The sequence below is a fragment of the Pinus tabuliformis genome, chromosome 4_1 (assembly GCF_031772625.1).
Source record: "Pinus tabuliformis cultivar Carrire ecotype Pingquan chromosome 4_1, CPIR1, whole genome shotgun sequence".
Classification (NCBI taxonomy): Eukaryota; Viridiplantae; Streptophyta; class Pinopsida; order Pinales; family Pinaceae; genus Pinus; species Pinus tabuliformis.
Window position 1 is genome coordinate 805,199,681 of NC_142303.1, and position 12,587 is coordinate 805,212,267.

Below are 12,587 nucleotides of genomic sequence, written 5' to 3' on the forward strand. Positions count from 1 at the left end.
GATGGTTGAACAAGAAAATGATTTTTCTTGGAGAGATTTATGGGATTCCAATAATAACTCTTATAAATGCACCTTTTTTCTTGTTTAGCTTAATGTTATTATGGAAATAGTTAGCCTCATCGAAGAAGAGGACCTATTCAAAATGAAAATTGGCATGCGAAGGCACATGTGGGCAATTGATAGTGGATTAATGGGCATCCATTTGCTCAGTCACTATCATAAGCTATACTCCATTTTACATCAACAACATGATATTGGTCTTGAGTTGGGTGTCATTTGATGCTAAATGATGTGGATTTAGCAAATGGATAGTATGTGGTTGGTGTAAGTGTTTATAAGATTCAAGTGTTTGCTTGGCTATTCATTTACCAACGCCTTTCATCCAAGGCTCAACTAGTGAAGAGTGGTTTCTTTGACAAACTTTTCCCCTCCCATCTTTGGATGGAAACACTAAAGAACTTATTATGATATTTTCCTTTTGCTTTCAGATAAAGTAGTTAACTATTCCTTACTTGCACTGGTATTAAGATTTGTTGGGTGACTCCAAATCATTATTACTTTCATCTCTTGGTGGGGTTTAACATTGCTAGAGAATTCCAACTTTGTTTTCTCTTTGGAAACCGCAGTGAAAATATGTTTTTGACATCAAGGTTAGCACTTCAATTGCATATTTTATATTTTGAGGGAGGATGTACATATGTAGCTATTGGAAAAATGTTTATGTTAATTGAGGATGCCAAACTTGTTGATTTTGTTGCCTATTTCAATTTTATTTTTATTCTTGTTGCTTTTAGGAAAGGGATGTAAATATTAGTGTATATATCCTTCCACTTTATCAAATCACTGTGCACGTGGACCCTTCACCCACAAACAAGGGGCTATTATACACCAATTTGGTGTCTGGCTTGGTCGTGACCTTAAAACTAGATCTCACACACACACATATATGAATGAATTGTAAAAAAAAACTTGTGTGTATAATAAAGACTTAATGAAAAGATGATGTAATAATCAACTATTTAATTTAGTAGTTAAATGGTTAGGCATTGGGAGTTATGTAACGTACTTCTCTTCTCCTAACATGTAATGAAATATGGCATCATCGAATATAGATGTATGGATCCATTTATGTATATTCATGTCCATGCTTGCATGTGTATAACTCATAAGATGTACAAATTTACATCTTCATTCATTGATTCATAGGTTTTCACTAAGAAGGAAATCAAGTGGAAAAATCCTACTTTTTACACTGTCAAAACGGCTCAAGAATAAAGTACAATACAAAAGCATTACAGTTCATTCTCCACCACTACTTGCACTTGCTACTATAAAATATCCATTTTCCATAAACATTTTTTTTAAGTAGAGGAGATAGACAATCATTAACCATTCCAATATTTTCCACCATGGAAAAGTTCCACCACTAGTAATTTAAGCACTTCAACCTCAATATTTTTCTAACTCTACTTCCACTAGAAGCATCACTCCATACTAAGTCCAGAACTATTGGAGCTAATTCAATGATTATATACTTCATTTGAAAGGGAGCTTTTCCTTTGAGTAAATTCCTTGCCCCAAGGAAACAATAGGGATAAGCAAATTGTCCCTTTCACGGTAATTTTTGTTTTGTTTATTTTGAGTCAAATTTAGTACTCAATTATTTCTAGTGTTTCTCAAGTGAGAAACATTATTTATAATAAGATAATCTATTTTGGTTAGTTTTATAATAATCAAGATCTGTATCTGATTTTTTTGTATCAATTTGGTTATATAATTGTGGAATGTTAAGTGGGTTACCTTTCCAAATTCCTTTCTTTCATCTTGTTCCCATATCAAGTAAATGAGTACAATATTACATGGTGAGGCAATGGTGCAAGGTAAATATCTAATCCAAAGACAAGGCTTCCTTCAAAACCATTATAGAAAATCTTGTCATCTCAAAATGGTTCACGCTTATGAAAAATTCCTTTCACATGCTTGAATTAATGGCATTTCAAGAGAATAGTACAAGTAAATATCCATCTACTTCTTTTTTCACCAATTCACTAAATAATTCCTATTAAACATTAATTTACTTTCAACTGATTATGTGGTTAAACCATAGGATTTATAATACATAACTAACTTATAATATAAGGATGAGTAACATAGAGCCAAATTAGATACATGGATTTGGTTGTTATCCATGTTAATGAAATAAGAAACAAAACTACGTTCATCTATATTTGTAAACTTGAAATTTGTTTAGATGATGCAATATGATGAGCTATAAGAAATCAATATTAATTTCATTCTTCTACTAGAAACATGTATGCTAGAGTTTATTCCTATGCATCATAATGACATCACAAAAGTTAAATAAAAATAAACATGTGTCAAAAAATTAGCACCACTTTTTGATCAATCCATTTTGAGTGGTAAGAACAAAAGCACACATGGCTGAATTGGTACAATGATTGGAGTGTGAAAGGCAAGATTCCTGGATCTTAACTCCTTTTTTTTTGTCAAACAACTTATTTAAGATATGAAAGAATTGCGATATTCGTTCATCACTTGTGGCACTAGGACTTAATAAAGCATGTATAAGAAAATGTTGTTCTAAACCACTAGAACCAACTATTTTCAATCGACAAAAGTTGCTGCCATGTTTGTGAACTATGGCAAAACCATCCCCAAATCTATCTAATTTCACTCTATGGCCAGGTGCAATCTCCTGCATGATACCAATAAAGGTGATCTAGAAGCCATCATCACATCCTCATGAATGTTATATATAAATCATAACCCATAGGAGATTAGTTTCAATATAAATGAACCTTCTGACATACTGTCATGAAAATATAATTTTTGATGAGGTTCTTCAATGGGTAAATTATATGGACCTTAATGCACCTCCAACTTACTAAAATAAACTTTTATCATCATTCTTTACATGTTTTAATTATGTTTTTGCTTAATGAGGAGAGTAAACATGAGATGTCATGTATAGTGGTCTAATGTGCATTGATTGTAGGTTCAGGAGAAAATTTTGGCTAATTAAAGTGCAGGAACTCAAATGAAGTTCAAGAGGGATTCTAGGAGATAGGATCTCCCTCCTTAACTCCTCACTCACTCGAAGATTCCTCAATCAAATCTCATCAGCTCGAAGTTGCAAGCAGTGAAGGCAGTGACAATTGAAGACCAGTTGATCTTAAGATTGGGATCCAAGCCTCCCTAAATTTAAGGAAGTTGTTGGTAACTTCAGTTATATAAATCAAGAGGACTAGAGCCTAATTAGGATTCACATTTTTTGTGCAAGATAGCTAATCACTTTTCGAGTTGAAGCATTGTAACCAAGCACTCTTGTTTATCTATGATATTTTAATGAAAATGAGCAGCATTCCCCTTGATCCAGCACTGAGTTGACTCAGAGGGCTAAAGCTCTTGGGTTAGGGCCCAACCCTACTAGCAAAGGTTCCTCTTGTTGTATATGTATGCTTAGTTTATACCCATAGTTAGTTGCTAAATTGATTTTGGTGTTGTTAATTTGCAAGTATTGGTAGGTTTAATTAGTTTACTCCCATTTGTGGATAGTTCGAATAGTAGCATTGTAGTGATAAGAAGATATTCCAAAAAGGCTGAAATATAGTGGTTTTCACCTCATTTCTCCCTTTTAGGGATCATGGCTTTAGGAACACTTCCCATCCAACACAAAAACATAGAATTCTTTCTTTTTGCATAATCTAGGGTTTTCCTGCTAATTAGGTCATTATCTTTCAGTTTCATAGGATAAGTTGCAATTGGTATTTCTGATCCCTTAGGTTTTGCACTGATTTCATATTGCTTTTATGTTGGTTTCAAGCACTTCCATGCATGAACTTAGCAAATAAATGGTGATAATTTTGTTTTCTTCTATTTTGAATAAACCCTTCTTGTTTTTAGATGAATTTATGTGTAAATGCCAACAATGATGTGTGTTTTTGCAGGAGTTTCTACATTGCAAGGAGACCTCATCTCATCAGCCTCATCCAAGCCATATCCACCCATGATTTCCAAAAGTCACTAAGGTCTCAATCCAAATTCTTGATTTATGAGGAAAACTTGCCATTTCCGTTGAGCAAATCCAACCATCTTAAAGCTTTAGCTTGAGTTATGAGTAAATGCCTACCACTCCCATGCCTTATTCCCTCCTTATTCACCTTTCCAAGCTCCATCCCACCTTCTAGACCACTCCCTAAGATTTCGTCCTGTTCTTGTAGTAAAACAGGGGATCCTGTAGGTGAACTAGTACATCCTGTAGACATCCTATAGGAAAACCTGTAGCAGCCTGTTTTGAGCCCAAATTGAGAAAAATCATCACTAAAGCCAGGATTAGGCCCCTACTTGACCTCCAAGCCATCATAACCATTGTACTCCTCTTCCTCCACACCTGTCTCCCCTGCCAAGGAACGAAGAAAGATTAGAATTTACATTTTTCAAGCAAAAAGATAAAGAAAAAGAGTCCTTTTATATTTATTCATGCACATAACAGTTAGTACTCTCTAGATTAGATTTCATGCTTAGATTAGTTAAAACCTCACATGTGTTAAAGTAGGGTTATTTTGCAAGCAAGGTATGTTAGCAAGTAGATAGAGGATTTCATGTTATTTTGCAAGCATTTCTTTTAGTCTTTCATTCTTGCAATAGGCAACATTTCTTTTCCCCTAATTAGGGTAAATTTCCCCTCTCCAAGTTGGTAATCAAAATTCTTCTAGTCAATAGAAGGTTGGTTTGAGAAACCCTAGTGGTCTATCACCCTAGCTCAGTAGTGAAAAAGAGTAGACCAATTACATCTATTTATGTATACAACACCATCACCTCCAAGTTTGTACGAACCCCGAGTTGATGAAGTAAATTTGGTAGCCCTAGGAGTTGCAACATCCTTGTTGATCTGCCTAACCTCGGAAGATCCAGATACATTTTTGTTTGAATTTTCTGTCATATCAGAACTTATGATTACACCTATGATGATCATAAGTTGAAATTATTCCCACCCACTCTTAAGGATGCGGCCCTGCACTAGTTCATGGGTTCACCTAGGGATAGTGTCACCACTTGGGCTCAGATGAAACAAGCTTTCAACAACAAGTGTAGGGACTACTGCAGGTCTAAAGATACAAAAGAGGAAATTTTTAGAATGGCCTTGGGACATGATGAGTCCTTAGAGGATTATGAGGATAGGTTCCAACCCAACTACAAAAGGGCTAGGTGAACCCTTGATCCCTCACTTAAGTTAGTCCTTCTCAGGGGGATTAGGGAAGATATCCTAGAAACCCTAAACCTATTGTCAGGAGGGGACATCTACTAGTTACCCTATGATGATATCAAGACAGTTTTCAAGAATCATTCTAGGGTAGCTAGAAAGAAGGGTAGGGCTAGTCAAGCGGTGGCCAGTTCATCCTCTTCCAATACATCCATAAAAAGTGAAATTGGGAACATGTTGGAAGACTTTAAGAGTGAAATGTTGCAAACCCTTGCTCTGCAAATAGACACTATGCAAATCAAAAGAAAGCAGGAGGAAGCAGAGAGAGCATTAGCCATCTTCTGCCCTAGATGCACAAGGAGGCACCCTAGGAATGAATTTCCATTGAACCTTATAGAAATATGCTCGGTCTGTGAGGAAAACCACTCCACAGACAAGTTCCCTTCTCTTCTTGGATTAAAAGTTGTGTATCAGGGAACCGAAGGGGTGACTGAACAACTCTGCTACATAAATCAAAGGAGGCCTCATGGACCTCGACCATACTAGCATGACATGCAAGGGTCATCCTATTCATATTACAACCCTAATCAAAACACATCCATTCCCCCTTGGTGTCCCCTTGCTCATCCTTCCTAGTCTACACCTTCTCCCTGGTCTTTTGCACCTCAATACCATTCCCAATTAGCCAACCAACCATTTCAGCCATATAATCCTCCACAACCTCAGTGGAATGCACCACCCTAGGGGTGGAGGCCCCCATACAACCAAGATACAACTCTATTGCCTTCACCTTCATCTCAACCACGTCTCCTACACCTTGTTCCACCTAAACAACCTCAGATGCTTTCCCAACCAGACCTGAACCTGAACAACATACATGCACAATAGGTCTATAGTGGAGAAACATCCTACCCTGCCTATGTTGTGGAAATTCATGAAATTGACCTAGGGAGAGTGAGGAGGAAAGAGAGGAAATTGTGCCTAGAGTGAATCCACCCCCCTTTCCTGAAAGGTTAACCCATCTAGTCCAGTACACCCTAAAAAAGACTGAACTTCTGGGTGAGTTGAAAAATCTACATGTCAAAATCACACTTCTCCAAGCTATCAAAGAGAAGTGTTCCAAACATCCAGGAAGGCAAAAGAAAGACACCCCTACCATTAATGTCATTGGACAATTGTTTGAATTAATGTTGGGGTGGGTAATTTGCCCAAAGTATCTATGTCCTGGGAGTCCTGTAGTAGATGTACACATTGATGACACCATTGTTCCCCATACCTTGATTGGTCTTGGGGCTACCATCAATGTGATGACTAAGGACACTATGCTCAAGATGAATCTCCAGGGATCATTAAGGAATACCACAACAGTCTTGCAGCTTGTAGACCAATCCATAGTAGCTCCTGAGGGAATTGTTGAGGATGTGATGGTCTCCATTGATTCTTGGGAATACCCTATTGACTTCTTAGTTCTCCAGCCTAAGACCAAATTCAATGGTTATCCTCTCATCCTTGGGAGGCCTTGGTTAGCCACTGCCAATGCCTACATAAGCTGCAGGGCTAGAAATATGACCATAAAAAATGGGCATCTATCCAAACAATTGGTCCTGTACCCTCCTACTCAACCATCCCTAGAGCATGACTTACCTTTATGGCTAGAAGAGGAGGAAGAAGATGAAGTCTACTCCTCCCAAATCTATACCCTAGAAACTACCATAGGAGGAGGACAACCTGATGAAGATGACTTGATTGAACACATCCTCCAAAATCAAACTCCCAACACCATGTATCTGGAGGAAGTAGTGAAGGAAGCCAAGGAAAACCATCAGATTAATCTATGCTCAGCTGAATCAAACCCTACTTGTGTCAAGACAATAGAATTCAACCCTGAAAGAGCATTGAAAAGACACCTCTCTCTCTGTACACCAAGAAGAGGAGTTATGTAACATGCTAAGAGAGCATTGGATGCCTTTGCTTGGAATTACAAAGAAATTAAGGGAGTGCACCCTTCAGTGTGTACTCACTACATTTACATAAAAGAAGGTTTCAAGCCAATCCACCAACCCCAAAGGAGAGTGAATCCAACCCTGAAGGATATAGTCAAAGAGGAGCTGCAGAAGTTGTTGGATGCAGGATTCATTTACCCTATCTTAGACAGTGAGTGGGTGTGTCCTCCGGTGTTGGTTCCAAAAAAAATGGAAAGTGGAGGATTTGTGTGGATTACCGAGAGCTAAACAAAGCCACAAATAAGGACCATTTCGCTCTACCTTTCATTGACCAAGTATTAGAAGGTCTGGCAGGAAAGCAGTTCTTCTCTTTCCTGGATGGATTCAGTGGGTACAATCAAATCCAGATCAGCCCAAAGGACCAGGATAAAACCATCTTCACCTATCCTTGGGGTAATTTTTCTTATAGGTTCATTCCTTTTGGTTTATGAAATGCCACTGCTACTTTCCAGAGAGCAGTCCTCTCTTTGCAGAGCTAGCCCATGATGTGGTAGAAATTTGTATGGATGATTTCACTCCCTATGGGTGTGATTTCCAAGAGGCTCTCTCTAACCTGGGATAGGTGTTAAATAAATTCATTGAAATGAACTTATCCCTTAGTCACGAAAAGTGTGAATTATTAATGACTACAGGGACTGTTCTAGGTCACTCAATATCCCAGGAAGGACTACAAGTATACCCAAATGGGATAGCCATCATAAAAACGGTCCCTACTCCATAGAAGAAGAGGGATGTCAGAAGTTTCTTAGGGTTAGCCAGATACTATAGGATATTTATAAAAGATTTCAGCAAGTTAGCCTCTCCCTTATCTTGATTATTGGCCAAAGACTTTGAATTTTTATGGAAAGAAAGTTGCTAAGAGGCCCTAGAGACCTTAAAGGAAAAATTGACTATTGCACCTATCCTTCCAGGCCCAAATTGGACTCTTCCTTTTCACATTCATGTTGATGCCTCTCACAAAGCTATAGGAGCAGCTCTAGGCCAAATATATGACAAGCTACCTCATGCCATTTAATTCATCAACAAGAATATGTCGAAAGCCGAGCTAAACTACACAGTAATTAAAAAAGAGATCCTAGCTATTGTCCATTCATTGAATAAATTTAGGCATTACATTACTGGTTACCAAACGTTTACCGACCATGCTGTAATTAAATATTTGATGAAAAAACCTGATGTAAATGCCCGGATTATTAAATGGTTACTTTTATTACAACAATTTGATCTAACTATTATTGATAAGCCTGGAAAAGAGAATGTAGTTGCAGATTTTTTTAACTATATTGACTTTACCTGCAAGGGAGGAAGGAATGGTTGATGATCAACTACCAAATGAACATTTATTCGCCATTTCAGTTCTCCCTCCATGGTTTGCTGACATAACAAACTACTTTGTATCTGCACACTTCCCTCCAAATTTGTCCTCCAAGGAAAAGAGCAGAATCATAAGAAAAAGTGCCCCGTTCACTTTGATTGGGGGCAATCTCTTCAAGCTAGATCCAGATCAAATTCTAAAAAGATGTGTCAGAGACGACGAGGTTTTTGACATCCTTCTGGCTTGTCATGATGGGCCTTGTGGAGGTCACTTTGTAGCCAAAAGAACAACATTCAAGGTACTACAAGCTGGCTATTACTGGCCCACTCTCCACCAAGATGTAAAAAGGTATACCAGCCAATGTGATCGGTGCCAAAGGATGGGGAAGCCTACCCCCATGGATGAAATGCCTCTACAACCTCAAGTGACTTTCAAGCCATTTGACAAGTGGGGCATGGATTTCATTGGGTCCATTGACCCTCCATCCAGACAGAAGAAGCACATCATTGTGTGCATTGACTACTTAACAAAATGGGTTGAAGCCAAAGCTATAAAGGTAGCAACAGAAGAAAAAGTGGCCGAATTCTTGAGGGAGAATGTGTTTTATAAGTTTGGATACCTTAGAGAGTTGGTCATTGATCAATGCAGTCAATTTACATCTCACATGATTGAAAATATGTTAATTCGGCATAAGATCAAGAACAAAAAGTCCACTCCTTACCACCCACAAGGTAATGGGCAAGTGGAAGTCACCAACCGAGCATTGGAAAGAATTCTGACCAAAGTGATTAGCAACAATATAAAGGATTGGGTAGAAATATTAGTGGAGGCCACCTAGGCCTACAATACTACTTGGAAGACCACCACTAGCTTCACTCCTTATGAACTGCCCTACGGGAAGAAAGCCCTGCTGTCCATTGAATTTGAATACAACACCTTAAGGATGGAAACACAGATGGATCTAGATGTCACAAGGGCACAACAAGAAATATTTCTCTAGCTGAATGGGTTAGATGAATTTAGGATGCAGGCCCTCCTACACACAGAAGTGACTCAAGTACAAAGGAAAATCTGGTATGACAGAAATATCAAGGACAAGCTGTCTCAAGAAGGTGACTAGGCCTTGTTGTATGACTCCGAGTTCAAATATTTCAAAGGAAAGTTAATGACCAGATGGTTGGGAACATATGTGATAGAAAAGTGCCATGATAATGGCACTGTTCAAATAAGAACCATCGATGCAGAAGGTATCCCTTTGCTTGTCAATGGGTACAGGTTAAAGGTCTACAAATAGCCCTTTTCAAAGAAGGAATTCTTCAGTAGCATCAACAAGGCAGTGATGGTGATTGAAGAACCCTTAGCTTCCACCTCACCAAGTTCTTAGAAATAAATAAAAAATAAAGGGACCTGGGTGAAAACCTCCATGAGGCACTTGAGTCCAACTTTTGGGTTGAAAACCTCTTGAGGCAGCCCAAGAGTATTAAAAAAATAAAAATAAAAGATCTCTGGGTGAAAACCTCTTTTGAGGCACCCAAGCAGGCAATAAGGATGAAAATCTCCTTTGAGGCAGCTTAGTTGTCTTTTCAAAAAAAAAGAAAAAAAAAGAGAAAAAGAAAAAATTTACAAAAATAACACTTTTGTTTTTTGCATGTTTGCAAGAAGATGATGAGCACAGGATACAGAGGAGAACATGCCCTACCACAAACTATTTTTTCCTTCATTCATCTATCTCCTACATAATACCCATGTTCTTCCATCCATACTCAACTCCATATTCCAATTCCAAGAAATTTTGTGTTTTCTACAAGATTCCCTATAATACTACAGGAGTTTCCTGTAGGTATTACAGGAGGTCTTGAAAAAGTATAGGAAGGGCAGTCCAATGGAAAAATGGTGACACAAGCCTATTTTGGAATATGAAAAGAGCCATTTACCTCACCACACCTCAACCAACACCCTTCATGACCATGTCACCCCTGTATCCATTAGAAAAAATCAAGTTAGAAAATATAAGAAAAAAGGAAGAAGAGAAAAAAGCATCAAAAAGGGGCATGCCAATAGCAACATACCTCATTTTCCACTCCATAACCACATCCTCCACTCGTTCCACTTCAAAGCAGAGGAAAGATTCTAAAGTTCAAGAAAAAGGCAGCTACAGGACATCCTGTAGACATCATGTAGGAATTTCTGTAGCAACCTATTCTACAAAAAAGGTCACAACAACTTCAACCCACATTTAGCTCAAGGACTACAGGAATAAGGAAGCTCCTCGAGATCTCAACATCAACAAGAAGCCCAGTGGAAACAAAAGCCAACACCTGTACATCATCAGAGGAGAAAATCATCAACAAAATACAAAAACAAACACAATTGAGAATATGTAGCTAGGAAAGAACAACAAATTTACACCACTCTCCAACATTCATCAACAAGGAAAAGGACCCACAGGTATGTCATCTCACCAATACTCCCTCCTAGGTACCAATATGATTAAATTGCAGGAATATGCGGGAAGTTGATTTTATAAGCGAAGATGGCCAGTTAACTTGGCCACCCTCAGTTAGATAAAAAGAAGAAAAAGAGTTATTCAATTACACATGTGGCAAGGTCACATAAAAAAAGGGGAATAAATAAAAAAAGTGGTTAAGTTACGGTGAATAGAAGTGGGAGATGATTACGAGGAAAGGTGATATGATGAAATTGTAGTGGGCCAATGATCCAAAAGGATGTATTTGTACTCGGTTAGCCAACACATCACCCAATGAAATCATCCACAAATAGAAATAATCATTGATTCCTATGCGATGTATTGGTTATTTCGAAATCTGAAGGAAGAGGCAACCTCAAGGAGTCATCGAAGGAAAAGTTACTCTCGGCCTCCTTGCAGTCAACACCTACAGGAACAGTCAGCACCTATAGTAAAAAAGAGCACCTACAAGAAACTACAGGAAAGCTACAGGATATAGGGAGAATTATCAAACGGAGTTGTAAGTGGACATCGAAGGAAATCAATTCAAGAGTTCTCATCACCAGAGCATAGAAAAATGAGGTAAACCTTCTATGTTTCTCATTTAAAAGGAAGAAATCCTCATTTATTTTAAGTATTTGCAGTACGCATAAAGGTAGAAAGATTTATGTGAGGGTCAATGGATGATAACTCTGAAACCTCATCACCTACCAAATTTCTTAAACTATAACCACCCAAACCTCACTCGCACAAGAATTGCAAAAAAAATATGACAGGAGGTTTCAATAAAATAGAGCCCACCAACACATCCAGAATACACTAGCATCCTCCTGTGGTAGAAATATTTACAAGGCATCTATGGATGGGGTTCTTTGAGTTACTGAGGGGATACGATGATGATGTGGCTAGAGAATTTGCAATGTCACTCATACCTCTCACTATATCCAGTGCCGCTGCTGTATTGAAGGGTTTGTTAATAGAAATTACCCCTGAGAGTATTAGTAGGATAACTACACTCCCCCTAGGGTTGCAATGGAGAAAAGAGGACAAGACTAACAACACTCTTGCAAAGAAAGGTTTTTTCTTGGAAGGAGAAGAACCAATTGAAGACAAAAATGGGGTTAGAATGGAAAGAATTCTATATCCTTGGAATGAAGTAAGCTACCACATCATCAAGTATATTTCCTACGAAGGTAGATACAGTGTAGTGTATGGGTACCACTTTAGACTCCTCCATAACCTAAGATTTGGAGAGGAGACACCTCCTCATAACAGGCTTAGTGTACTTTATTTTCTGTTATCAATAATATACATAAGCATCAAGGTACAAGAAGGGAAACATCAACAACTAGCACATCATGGGTTGATCAAACTCATCCTGGAAGATGCTCTAAAAAATTTAAGAATCCCTATTGCATGGTCAACATTTGCATACATGCAAGAAGAAGGAGAAATTCAAGCCATTGAATATGACATAAGCCCTACTTCTAGTGAGAGAGAAGAAGAAAAAGAGGATGAAAAAGAGGAAGAAATAGAGGATGAAAAAGAGGAAGAAACAAAGGATAAAAAAGAAGAAGA